This window comes from Stenella coeruleoalba (genome assembly GCF_951394435.1).
Source record: "Stenella coeruleoalba genome assembly, chromosome: X".
Lineage (NCBI taxonomy): Eukaryota > Metazoa > Chordata > Mammalia > Artiodactyla > Delphinidae > Stenella > Stenella coeruleoalba.
Genome location: NC_137152.1, coordinates 4100224 through 4114111, shown reverse-complemented (window position 1 = coordinate 4114111; position 13888 = coordinate 4100224). Strand labels below are relative to the sequence as shown.

The following is a 13888-nucleotide window of genomic DNA, read 5'->3' as shown; positions in this document are numbered from 1 at the left end:
AAATAAAGACTATTACAAGAGACAGAGAAGGACACTACATAATGATCAAGGGATCAATCAAAGAAGAAGGTATAACAGTTGTAAATATATATGCACCCAACATAGGAGCACCTCAATACATAGGCAAATGCCAACAGCCATAAAAGGGGAAATCGATAGTAACACAGTCATAGTAGGGGACTTTAACACTCCACTTATACCAATGGACAGATTATCCAGACAGAAAAGTGATGTGTCTCAGGGACAACAGCTCAGTGCTTTGTGACCATCTAGAGGTGTGGGATGGGGAGGGTTGGGGGAGATGCAAGAGGGAGGGGATATGGGGATATATGTATATGCATAGCTGATTCACTTTGTTATACAGTAGCAACTAACCCAACAATGTAAAGCAATTATACTCCAATAAAGATGTTAAAACAAAAACACCAAACAGAAGGTTCAGACTCAGTCTTCAATAATTTCATAATTTTGTAAGGATGCACAGAATCGTGTAGAGATGAACAGTAACGGATAAAGGGCTTTCACAGCTGTGACTTCAGCCGGGATTGATGAGAAAATGCTACTGGAGGGAGAAAAGGAAAATGAATATGTATTAATAGAATAAAGTGTCGGGGGCTTAAAATCTAAGGAGATCCATCATTTCACATCCAAGGCTGGATGCTTTCAAAACAAAGGTTCAATACAACGACCCCATGGCTGAGCCATAGACTGGAAAATTTCACAGGTGCTGCCGTCATTCGGACCATGGGGGACTTTCTGGAGTTGTTATTCCCGTTTCATCCTCTGTTAACACCACCCGAACAGGGCAACATCCCATGAGTTTTCACTTCAAGAATGCTGTGACAACAGTTGCCTTCACGTTTTAGAATACCCAGAGCTATGTGGTCTGGTCATTCACCCAGAAATTACTATATCATGTCTGCATACTTTCTCTGTATATGGTAGTGACAGTCTCTGTGCTGACAGCTTCGGAATTATTAGTAAGATTTTTTTTCCCTCCCATGACCTCATCAGTTCTCCCCTGTAGCTTATCAGGGCAGTGCTTAGCCAGGTAACAGAACCTCTTCACATCTTCTTGCATATTTTGTCCCCATAGATCCCCTTCCCTGTGCTTCTTCTGTTTCGGTCAGTTAAGACTCAGAAAAGACTGTTTCCTTTTGGTGAAACGTTACTCACTGGACCTGAACATCTTAAAAAAATTAAAACTGGGAATCCAAAAAAAAAAAAAAAGTGTTGAGAGCAAACATAGTTGGCTTGTTTCTGATTTTATGGGCGAAGAATCCACCATTAAGAACGCTATTAGTTGTATGTTTTATGTAGATGCCTTTTATTGTGTGGAGCACTTGCCCTTCTTCTTTTATTTATTTATTTTTTTGCAGTATGCGGGCCTCTCACTGTTGTGGTCTCTCCCGTTGCGGAGCACAGGCTCCGGACGCGCAGGCTCAGCGGCCATGGCTCACGGGCCCAGCCGCTGCGCGGCATGTGGGATCTTCCCGGACCGGGGCACGAACCCGTGTCCCCTGCATCGGCAGGCGGACTCTCAACCACTGCGCCACCAGGGAAGCCCTCCCGCCCTTCTTTTTTTTGAGCATAATTAAAAAAATTAGGACTGCATTTTGAATTTCAGCAAATTTTTTTGAAAATATTAAGATGATCTTTTTTTCTTTTTTAACTAGTTAATAGACATTGATTTTGAATGTTAAAACACACATTTTTGAAATGATCCTCCTTGGTCACGATATATTATCCTTTTTACCCTGTTTTAATACAGTTTGCTAAACATGCATTTAGAACTTCTGACTCTATGTGTATGAGGAATATTGGTCTGTAGTCTCCTGTTCTGTGCTCTGTCCAGTTTTGTACAACAGTATATTTTCATTTTTCCAGTCGTATACGGCAGCATATAGTATTGTTGTCATGTTTCAGTTTTACATGTATTATGAACTTCACAGTACATTCCTATCATTTTTGTTTAAACCATCATTTTTTAAAAATTGGGGTATAGTTGTTTTACTGTGTGGTGTTTCTGCTGTACCGCGAAGTGGAGTTCCCTGTGCTCTACAGCAGGTTCTCATTAGTTACCTGTTTTATACATATTAGTGTATATATGTCCATCCCAATCTTCCAATTCATCCCACCCCCCCTTTCCCCCCTTGGTGTCCGTACATTTGTTCTCTACATCTGTGTCTCTATTTCTGCTTTGCAAACTGGTTCATCTGTACCATTTTACAAGATTCCACATATATGTATTAATATACGATATTCGTTTTCCTCTTTCTGACTTACTTCACTCTGTATGACAGTCTCTAGGTCCATCCACGTCTCTACAAATGACGCAATTTCATTCCTTTTTAGGGCTGAGTAATATTCCATTGTATATATGGAATATTTATCCATATATTCCATATATCCATTCATCTGTCAGTGGACACTTAGGTTGCTTCCATGACCTGGCTATTGTAAATAGCGCTGCAGTGAATGTTGGGAGGCATGTGTCTTTTTGAATTATGTAAACCATCAGTTATTTTTAAAGATATTTAAATAAGAAAAAAAGTATAGGTTTAGCAAGGAGCTACTGTTGTGTTCTTCACTCTTTTATGTAAATGCAGATGTCCATCTAATATCATTTTTCTTATGCCTGAAGGAATTCTTTGGACATTTATTGTAGTGCTGGTCTGCTGGTCATGAATTCTTTCTGGATTTATATATATGTCTTTTCTCCACCGTTGTTTGACTTAAAGCTATTTTTACTGGGTGTAGAACTGTACGTGACTGGTTTTGTTGTGGTTTTTTAGTACCTTAGATATGTTTGTTACATATTTAAGAAGTCTAAAGTTGTTCTGATCTTTATCCTTTATACAAAACATGCTTCTTTCCTCTGGTGCTTGTGAAGACTTTGTCACTGGTTTTGAGCAATTTGTTCATGTGTCTTGGTAACATTTTTCTCGTTTCTTGCACTCAGAGTTTGTTGAGATTCTTGGATCTATATAGGCTTCTAGCTTTTTTTAAGTTTTGAAATTTTCTGGTCATTATTTATTCAAATGATTTTTCAGTCCTCTTCTCTTCCCTTTGTGTATTCCAGACACCAATATATAAGGATACTTGATGCTGTCCTACAGTTACTTTATGCTTTTTTTTCTGTCTGTGTACAGTTGACCTTTAAAGAACTTGAGGGTTAGGGGCACTGACTCCTGGGTAACCCCCTAGAACTTTATAATTGGCTGTCCATCTCCATTGTTCTGCATCTGCTGATTCAATCCACCGAACACCATGTAGCACTGTACTATTTATTGAAAAAAAAATCCACTTATAAGTGGCCCCCAAACAGTTCCCACTCAGGTTGTTCAAGGGCCAGCTGTTTTTCATTTTGGATAGCTTCTGTTGCTATACTTCAAATTCTCAAATGTTTGAATGTGTTGATAGAACATTGTAGATTTTACCGCTTTGGAGTTGAGTAATTATTATTCCTATAAAAATGTTCGGTTTTATGCTGGGCTGTAGTTAAGCTATCTGGAGGGAGATTGAGCTCTTCAAGTCTTGCTTGGCACGTTTGGCAGGCAGACCCTGAGCAGTGCTCAGGCTACGGTGAATGATTTCCTTCTTACCAAGGCTGCACCTTCCTCAGCACTCTGCAATGTCTTATGGTTTGCGGGATTTTTTTCCTTCCAGCGGATGGGGACAGGCAGTATTTGTGGTCCTCTGTGAGCACTGAGCAGCGTTCTGCCGAGTCCTTTTGGAGGGGCATATCCCCATCCGTGGGTCCTGTGCATGCAATGTGTTAGTCATATGTGCTCGCTCGTCAGTCATCTGCTAAATACCCGGCGGGGGGACCCTGCAATCCTTTGGGGTTCTCTGTGCAGCTCTCGCTTCTCCTGCAAACTCTATCCTGGCAACTCTCATTGCCTCGTTCTCTCTAAACTCTCGGGTCCGTCCCCTCAAATCACGGCGTCTGCTGGGTTCTGCCTGGATCTCCTCCTTGCACCACGACCTAGAATCCCTCTCACTGCAGCAGCTTCACCATCAGAGCGCTCATCTCATTGATTCCCCATCTTTCTGGAATCACTGTTACCCATTCGTTGATATCCAGTGTCCTGAAAGCCACTGCTTTACTTTTTGTTTCTGTTGGGAAAGTAACTCTCCAAGAAGTAGAAGTCTTAACTTTCTACACCCCAAGTAATATCATTCCTCGTTAGGAGAAGATCTCTGTAACATTTGATCTGGCTATGAGGATTATTGACTTTCTGTATTTGAGAGCATTTTTGACACCAATAGTATTGCCACCTGGCTACTCTCCCAGATGCAAAGATGTATTTGCTACTGTCTTCAGGCCCAGTTTCCCTTGGTTTTAGAGAAGGAATGTGGAGGCAGGGTTAGGAGGCTGTTGTAGACTCAGGGTCCAGAATCTGCGGGTTTGTATCATGGCTCCCAGACTCACCTGCTGTGTTCCCCTGGGGAACTTCCCAGAGCTCTCCACGCCTGCATTTTCTTATGCGTAGTGTAGGAGTAGCAGTAAAACTGCCTTGTAAGGCAGCTGTGAGCGCTGTTTGTAAGACATTTGGACCAGTGGCTGCCACTTCATAAGTACCACATATGGTTGTTAAAAACAAAACAAGGTAAATCCAAAACGGAATTACAAATGCTGCAGCGATATAATGGGAAAGTACTGTCTGTGGTTTCAGGAACCATTATGTAGACAAATAGCTCTCTCATTCCGGTCGTAATGGTTTTATCAATAAATTATGCTTACATCTTTTATCGCATTATATCACATCCGTATTTTTTTTAAATGAGTCATCTCGACAAGCCTGAAATTAAATCATTAATCTTATTTTTAATTCAGAATTCTAATGATACTTGCTACTAAATACATAGACTAATCACCAACCCTCCAGCTACTCACTAACAAAAGAAAAAAAGAAAAGGGTTTTTTGTGTTTGTGTGGAAAAAGGATGAACATGTACTTAAAAGGGAAATGTTAAATGATCTGATGGAAGAATCAGGTTAGTGTCCAGAAACTCCAACATTTGGTGGATTCAGGAGAGCACATCCTCTAAGATTTGCTGTTTGAAATTCAATGTATAGCAGTTGAAACTGAGTGTATTTCATGTGTTTCCCAGGAGGGCAGGACAGAATGGTGAGGTTTCCCAACCGTGATGGTATAATCCAAATGTGGGAAGAACTAGGGGTAGCATTTTAATTACCCAGTCACTTTCTTTTTTTTTTATTTATTTTTTAACTTATTTTTATTTATTTAATTTATTTTTTTAACTTTTTATTTTATACTGGACTATAGTTGATTAACAGTGTTGTGTTAGTTTCAGGCATACAACGAGGTGATTCAGTTATACATGTACATGTATCTGTTCGTTCAGATTCTTGTCCCAGAGTTACCCAGTCACTTTCTGCCTTGAATCCTTTTGCATGTAAAGCTTCATCCTGCCATCTCCATAACGTCTTTATAATTCCAATTCACTGGTTATAAAACAACAACATCCAGATGTAGGATACTTATGGATTTAGAGGAGACATGAGTGCAAGGTACTACCTCAGGTGATCAGAAAGAACTGGACACATGGGCTGGGAAAACAGGGTGCTATAGGAGGACACTTACTTGGGCATTTTCTCTTGTCTGTATTCTGAAAGGTCGGTGTTCTTGCAGCAGGAAGTTTGGGTTTATGTAAGTTCTGAGTCTCCAGTCTCAAGAGGCAAGGTGCTGGTTATTGAATGCTACATGAGCTCAGAGAAACAGGAGAAGGCAGGCTTGCCTTTGTAATGTGTCATCTTGACTTTGCTCAGTGGCATTTCCCAGAAATCCCTCTCCTGTATGAATCACCACAAAGGAGATCATCCTTGGGGGTGGGGGGAGGGAATCAGGAGGGTGCGAGGGAAGCAGCCGCCAGTTTGCGGGTCACCCCCATTGTCTCTGATCTACTGACTCACCGTGTTGGTGTGAAGCAGCGGCTGGGTCTGCAAGTCCTCCACTTTCTCCGGCTCCCCCCGCAGCTTCTCCAAGTCACAGGTCAGGCGTGGATGTCTGTCAGCTCCCTGGGGAGGGGCCCCGCGTTCTGCAGGAAGCCCTCATCGCCAGGGTCGAGGCGGCAATCATGACCAGCGTCGGTCCACCCTTGAGTGGTTCCACTAGCGCTTGTGGGCTCGGCCTGCTTCCCATCCCTCCCACCTGGGGCTCCTCTTCCCTTCCTGACTGCTGCCCTGTGGGCTTCCGGCTCCAGCTGGAAGCATCGGACGCAGAGACAACAGCCTCATGGCAGCATCTCGCCCAGCCCTGCAGGGGTGTCAGCAAAGCTCTGGAACAAATCCCTCTAACTGTGTGTAACTACAACGCCTGTGACGGCTTGGAGAGAAGTATAGCTTATATGTAGAATCAGTGTATCTGTATCTATAGGATATATTGGATAGGGAGATATATATGTGTGTGTGTGTGTATATATATGATGTAGATATAAAATGTGGAGAATATATATGGTATATAGATAGAAGGATATGCCCTATATATATAAGGTTGGCCAGAAAGTTTGTTCAGGTTTTTCCATAACATCTTAAGGAAAAACCCGAACAAACCTTTTGGCCAACCCAGTATTTATATGGAATATATGTAATATCTATATCTTTCTGTATCCTATATATATCCATCAGTGTACGAATCTACATATCTATAGATATATCTATATGATTATATAATATCTATCAATATATTGTTGATATTGATACCATCTCTAGGTGTATCTTATATCGAAGCTCTGTAACAAAACATGCATTCTGTGTGCGGTGTGCTTCTGTGATAGCACCCCGGTTGATTTTTAGGAATAGAAAAAAAGTAGGAGTCACAGTCAACATATACATAAGCATCCTGCCCCGGCAGTGAGAGTAAATACCTTCCTTTCATTGCCATGCGTCTTGAGACTCTTGTTAAGCCCACACATCGAATGAAAGCACGCACCGGGGTGGGTTTATTCTTCCACGATTTCGAAAGAGAAACGATTGCCACTGGAGATAGCGCTGGGATGCTTTAGTTTAATAAGTGACGAAAAGAGAAACGCTTTTGAGTGTCTGAAGAGTGAATTTTTTTCACGCTAGATAATATTCTTTAGATTCATTGGTTTGTATTCTTCAAGAAACAACAAAGAATAGGATTTTCTTGCTACTCCTTTAAAAGTAAACACATGGCAAAATGAACGCAGTCATGAATTATAGATTTGTTTAAAAGAGCCAGAAATTAGATAATGAGAGTGACTGTCTTTAAAGATTTTTATCTTTCTGCATTTCTTAAAAAATAAGAGGAAAAAAATAAATAGGGATGTCCATGTCTTTGGATCAGGAAGTAGCCAAAGGTAGAAAGAAGGTGACAACTCAGCGCCTCATATTTCCAAAAAGGGGAGTCGCTTGGATGGGACTCAGAAAGGCAAATCCCTTTCTTTTCTTTTTTTCTTTTTTTTTTTATTGTTGTGGCAACTTTAAGTCCAGAGTTGGTCTCTCATCTCTGACACGCGTCTCATGTGTCCTAACACCAAAGATTGATGATGCTTTAATATGCACGACAGTTCCTACAAGACCAGAATAGCTAGTCAGATGTTTAAGAGTGGAATCCCCAAATCTTCAGTGTTTCAGAAAATAGTTTCCCTTAAAGAGATGCTTCTCAAATTTTAATGGGCACATGAGTCACCTGGGAAACTTATCCAGATGCAGATTCTATAATAGATGGAAGAGGCATCCTAAGGTTCTGCATCTCTTACAGGCTCCCAGGCAATGACAATGCTACTGGTCCAAGAGGCGTACTTCTTAATAGCAAAACCTTAAAGACCGTGGGTTCATAAGTTCCTTAAATGTGTTTCTTTTCTTTTCCTTTTTTTTTTTTGCAGTACGCGGGCCTCTCACTGCCATGGCCTCTTCCGCTGCGGAGCACAGGCTCCAGACACGCAGGCCCAGCGGCCATGGCTCACGGGCCCAGCCGCTCCGCGGCATGTGGGATCCCCCCAGACCAGGGCACGAACCCGTGTCCCCCACATCGGCAGGCGGACTCTCAACCACTGCGCCATCAGGGAAGCCCTGTTTCTTTTCTTTTTACATTTTATTTATCTTATTATTTATTTGTTTGCGTGGGTCTTAGTTGTGGCTGGCAGGCTTCTCAGTTGCAGCTTACCGGCTCCTTAGTTGTGGCATGCAAACTCTCAGTTGCGGCATGCATGGGGGATCTAGTTCCCTGACCAGGGATCAAACCTGGGCCCCCTGCATTGGGAGTGCAGAGTCCTAACCACTTTGCCACCAGGGAAGTCCCAATGTATTTCTTTTTAAGTGAGGGGTATGGTGAGTAAATTATATCATAAGTAGTATCTTTTTTTTTTTTTTTTTTTTGCTGTACGCGGGCCTCTCACGGTTGTGGCCTCTCCCGTTGCAAAGCACAGGCTCCGGACGCGCAGGCTCAGCGGCCATGGCTCACGGGCCCAGCCGCTCCGCGGCATGTGGGATCCTCCCGGACCGGGGCACGACCCCGTGTCCCCTGCATCGGCAGGCGGACTCTCAACCACTGCGCCACCAGGGAAGCCCCATAAGTAGTATCTTCAAGACATATTTATTTGCCAGTGTAGGGTGGCACTGCTTTTATGAATGTTTTAAACTGTTTCTCAGTGACTTCACAATAAAGGATTTGGGGTTGTGATGAATAGTTTGGATATTCTTTACTTCTTCTACAGCTGACTTAGATGTGCATCGCAAAGCTTTGTTTGTAGTTCATGGTAAAATGTGTACCTGTTTTCTTCAATTAAGAAGCCAATTTATCTACCTATCCCCATGCAGAATTTGCAAGACTAGGGTTTAAAAGAAATTGTCACAAAACATGTTTGATTTTCAAACACTCTTTAGTTACATTCCAACACCCCAAAGTGAAATGGAAATTGAGCAATGATTCTGTTAATTCAGAGCCCAAGCCATGTTGAGACCTGAATTATGAGGTAAGGTTATTTTGACACAAATCAAATTAACAGCTGAAGGCTTAAGAAGAAAGCAACAGATTGGCCATAGAAAAAGCAAAGGGGAAGAAAAAAATGTGCTTTATAAAAGACAAAGCAAATTCACAAACCACAGTGATATTTAGAAACAAGATAATAGATTAAGAATAAACACATATGAAATCCAGGCTGCTTCCATAATCTGTTGGTGATTTAAATTTAAAGATAACTCTAAAAATGCCTTTGTAAAGATGGAAGTTCCTCATTTGTTTTCTTTGAAAATGTAATAATGCTTCCATGAGTCCCATAATTTCTATGGTATTTTGCAAGCAGTTGGCAGTAAACACAAGGTGGGAAAAAAAGTGATACTTCTTTAAAAAGTGGTGATAATATTCAAGTCTGCGTAATGGTAATTGGATTGAGGATGGTATTCATTAATTAATTATCCTTTAGTTTTCATAAAGGATCACAAAGGGCAAATAACCTGTGATGTATAAATTTTTAAAATATGTATTTTTTCTTCTTAAAGGGTAAAGAGAAATGAGATTCTAGTCTGGTTCCCATTTGGGGGATGCAAGTATGTGTAAGATTTGAAAATCAAAGACGTGGTACTAATTTTCAGTTGAATGGCAGGATGCCACCTAAACCGTGGATGATGTGTTTGAGCCTATCTTTCAAGGAATCACGCTATCCTGCATAACAGCCAGGGTTCCTTCTACATCTTAATTCTGTGGCTTCTATTCAGTAAGCCTGCGATGGGATCTGAGAATTTGCTTTTATGACAAGTTGCCAGGACCATTTTCATATGGCTGATGTAGAGACCACAGTTTGAGAACTACTGTTTTATATCATAGCATCTCCAATTGGTTACTTAGAACGTTCTTACCTTTTTTGTGTGTTGGTGTGTGAATGCAGGAATTAATTACCAATTCGAAGTTCTCAATTTTCCTCTTCTTGTTCTTGTATGATACAAATTATAAATACATACCTATGTGTGCTGTAGAAGAAAATAAAGAAAAAAAAAGGAAGAGAAATGGCTTCAGTATAAAGAGAAACCTTCCGTTGCTTTAGAAATACATAAATTTATAGCTGAGGCTTTCTATCGAAGGAAGAGCTCATAGAAAAATCTTCAGAGGATTTGTAACCATTTAAGAAAAAAATGCTGCTTAAGATTTGATTACATCTTAAAATGAATTGATGTTGCCCCTTCTAACATACCACTTTTGGTATTAAAATATTCCATTTTCAATGAAGAAATCTGATATGATTCAAGGTACCCTGAAGGACAATCAATTCTTTACATCTCTTGGCCCCAGGGAATTCACAGCAGGGGTTGTATCCAAAAAATTGTCCCGCAGAACAAGACTGATGAGTCCATGCCCGATGCCATATATCTGGATATGTGGCAGTGGCCCACCCTGATCCGGACTGATTTCTAGAGTTTCGTTCCTTTACAGAAAGGGGAGTTTTCTCATAGGCGGATAGAAACGGTTCATGAATTTACTGGCTTAGAACAACACAACTTTATTATCTTACATTTCTGGAGGTCGAGATTCTGACATGGGTCCCGCCAGGCTAAAAATCAAGGCGTTGGCAAAATTTTATTCCTTTCGGAGGCTCTAAGGGAGAAGTTACTGCTGTCTTTCCCAGCTTCTAAAAGGTGCCCCCATTCTTTGGCTCAGGGGGACCTTGCTTCATTTTCATAACCAGCAACAGCACTTGGATTCCTTCTCACTCTGAATCACCCCCTTGCCCCCCTCTTCTGTTTATAAGATCCCTGTGGTCACGCTGGGGACACCAATATAACCCAAGGTAATCTCTCCAACTCAAGATCCTGAACTTAATCAGAATTGCAAAGTCTCAAAAATAAATGCAAAGTCTCTTCTGCCATGTAAAGTAACATATTCACACATTCTAGGGATCAGGGCGCAAGTGTCTTTGGGGTCCCCAGTTTCCTGCCTGCCACAAACTGAAACATAACCAGCCAGTCTTAGGAAAGAATGAAATAGGGCCATGTCTGTAATCTCATCCCTTTCCCAACAGATTCTAGTAGGAATGGCAGGCTTTGGCAAAGAGCAAGTGGGTTTGTTTGCTTCACATTATCTCATTAATTCATTTTTGCTGGCTTCTCTCCTGATAAATGGTGTTCTATAGATCCATGAAAGAACTAGTTGGCAGAATTAGCTGTCAGCTCTTACCTCATTTGACTTCTATTTTGGGTAGAAAAGAGCCTGTTGAGAAGAGACTGCCTATAATTTGCTTCATTCTTATTTTTAATTTATATAATTTTTAACATATTTTATATGATTTATAATATCATGTTAGTATGTGGTGTACACAGAGTGTTTCAGTTTTATATATATATATATATATATACACACACATATATATATGTGTATATACATATATGCATACACACACACACACACACACACACACACACACACACACACTTTTCCAGATGTTTTTCCGTTCTAGGTTATTGCAAGATATTGAATATACTTCCCTGTGCTTTACAGTAGGACCTTGTTGTTTACCTATTTTATACATACATAGTAGTTTGTATCTGCTAATCCCAAGCTCCTAATTTATCCCTCCCCTCCACCTTTTCCCTTTGGAAGCCGTAAGTTTGCTTTCTATGTCTATGAGTCTGTTTCTGTATTGTAACTAAGTTCATTTGTGTCATATTTTAGATTCCACATATAAGTGATAGCTTATGATATTTATCTTTCTCTGACTTACTTCACTTGTGTATATGTATTTTTAATCAAAACCGGATCACACTGTACCTACTGTGCCTTTCCCTGTTTTCCTCACTTAATATATTCTGACCCTCCATGTCAGTTTAGAGCTCTGTCATTATTGGATGAGTACAGAGTATTCTGTTATATATCTGTGCAAGCGTATATAGGCAATAAATATCCCCTCTCCTTGACACTCAAGTAGTTTTCTACATATTTTTTTAAATTTATTTAATTTATTTATTTTGGCTGTGCCGGGTCTTAGTTGCAGCATGAGGGATCTTTTAGTTGTGGCATGTGGACTTCCTAGTTGCGGCATGCAGACTCCTTAGTTGTGGCACGCGGGCTTCTTAGTTGCAGCATGTATGCGGGATCTAGTTCCCTGACCCAGACCCCTTGCATTGGGAGTACGGAGTCTTACCCACTGCACCACCAGCAAAGTCCCTATATATTGTTTTAATTTGACAAAATATCTTAATGTCTTAAACGTGTCTCCTTGCTTAATTTTTCAAAAATTTCTTGAATAATCTATAAAACGTATTCATCCAAGTGGATTTTAAAACATTTCTTCAAGTTAGTACTTTGATAATTTGAATGAATTTGCATTAATTTGCTTTCAGTGGAATTCATCTTTTTAATATTAAGACCTTCCTAGACCTGCAGGAGCTATCTCTCCCTATCTAGTCAGGGATTTTTATTCAGTCAGGTCTTTATTTTTTTTGGTCTTCCCCCTGAGTTAGGAATCCATCTTTCTTCATATAGATCCCGAAACTTATTAATTTTGTTCCTCTCTCTATTTGTAGCTATTGTAACATTTTAACATTATGTTTCCTAACTGATTAGGGGTTGAACATAAGCAAACATTGATTTTCTGTTTTATAATAGTTAACAGTAACATTTTTTTAACAATGAACTCTTTTATCACTGGGCTTCATCATGAACATATATCATTTTGACTATTTTAAGTTGAGCCTTTTGGTTAAGTATTAGACCATCTTCATATATCAGTGATTTTGCTTCTCCTATCAGATGTGTCCCATTATCATTTTCTGAAGAAAAATTGTAAACAAAAACAGAGTGAGAATGCTTGTCATATCACTGATTGACATTAAGGGAAAATGTCTGGTGTTTCACCTTTAACATGACTATACTTTTGAAATAAGTATTTTTTGAAATCATGTTAGGAAGTTTCCTTCTTTTGCTATTTTATTAAGAATTATTAGGTATGGATATTGAATTTTATCAAATTTATTAATGTTATCTAATTTGTAAAGGAAACTGCTTACTCTTTCTGCCATGTGTCATTTATACATTGAGCTATATATTTGGATTTTGGAATATTGACCTGCCTTGCAGTCCTGAATTAAACCATGTTTGGTAATGACATTGTTCTTTTAATGGTATTATTACTTTCTCTATTCTTGGAAATTTATAAACACATAGGAATCCTGTGCTTCTTCAAAATTTTAAACAACTCATTATATATTATGACATGATTCTCTGACAGCCTTCTCAGTTCCTTTTGGAGTCATTGGTCTAAATCATCGGTCTTCTTGAGTCAATTTTGATAATTTATTGTTCAGCAAAAATAACACCCCAATTCATCCTCATTTCCAAATGTTCTAGAATATGTGAAAGATCTTTGGGAAGTGTTTTAAATTCTCTATTTGATATATAATTTTCTTCCCTCTTTTTGGATATCTGTTAAGTTTAAAAACAAATATTTTATAGTTATATATCTGACATTATATTCTGTCATTTGTTCCCTAGAAAGTCGTACCTTATGTGTCTGTTTTTGTGCCACTACCATACTGTTCTGATGACTGTAGCTTTGTAGTATAGTCTGAAGTGAGGGAACCTGATTCCTCCAGCTCTAGTCTTCTTTCTCAAGATTGTTTTGGCTATTTGGGGTCCTTTGTGTTTCTATACAAATTGTAAAATTACTTGTTCTAGTTCTGTGAAAAATGCCATTGGTGATTTGATAAGGATTACATTGAATCTGTAGATTGCCTTGGGTAGTTTGGTCATGTTAACAATATTTATTCTTCCAATCCAAGAACATGGTATATCTTTGCATCTGTTTTGTGTCATCTTCAATTTCTTACATCAGTGTCTTGTAGTTTTTAAAGTACAGATCTTTTGCCTCCTTAGGTAGGTTTATTCCTAGGTATTTTATTCTTTTTG

General features: G+C 39.6%; 1 protein-coding gene across 9 annotated transcripts in view; it reads left to right on the top strand.

Moving 5' to 3' along the window:
* The window catches only part of NLGN4X (neuroligin 4 X-linked), a 921956-nt gene that overhangs the window by 493369 nt on the left and 414699 nt on the right, over positions 1-13888 (top strand). The gene's annotated exons all lie outside the window — the stretch shown is intronic.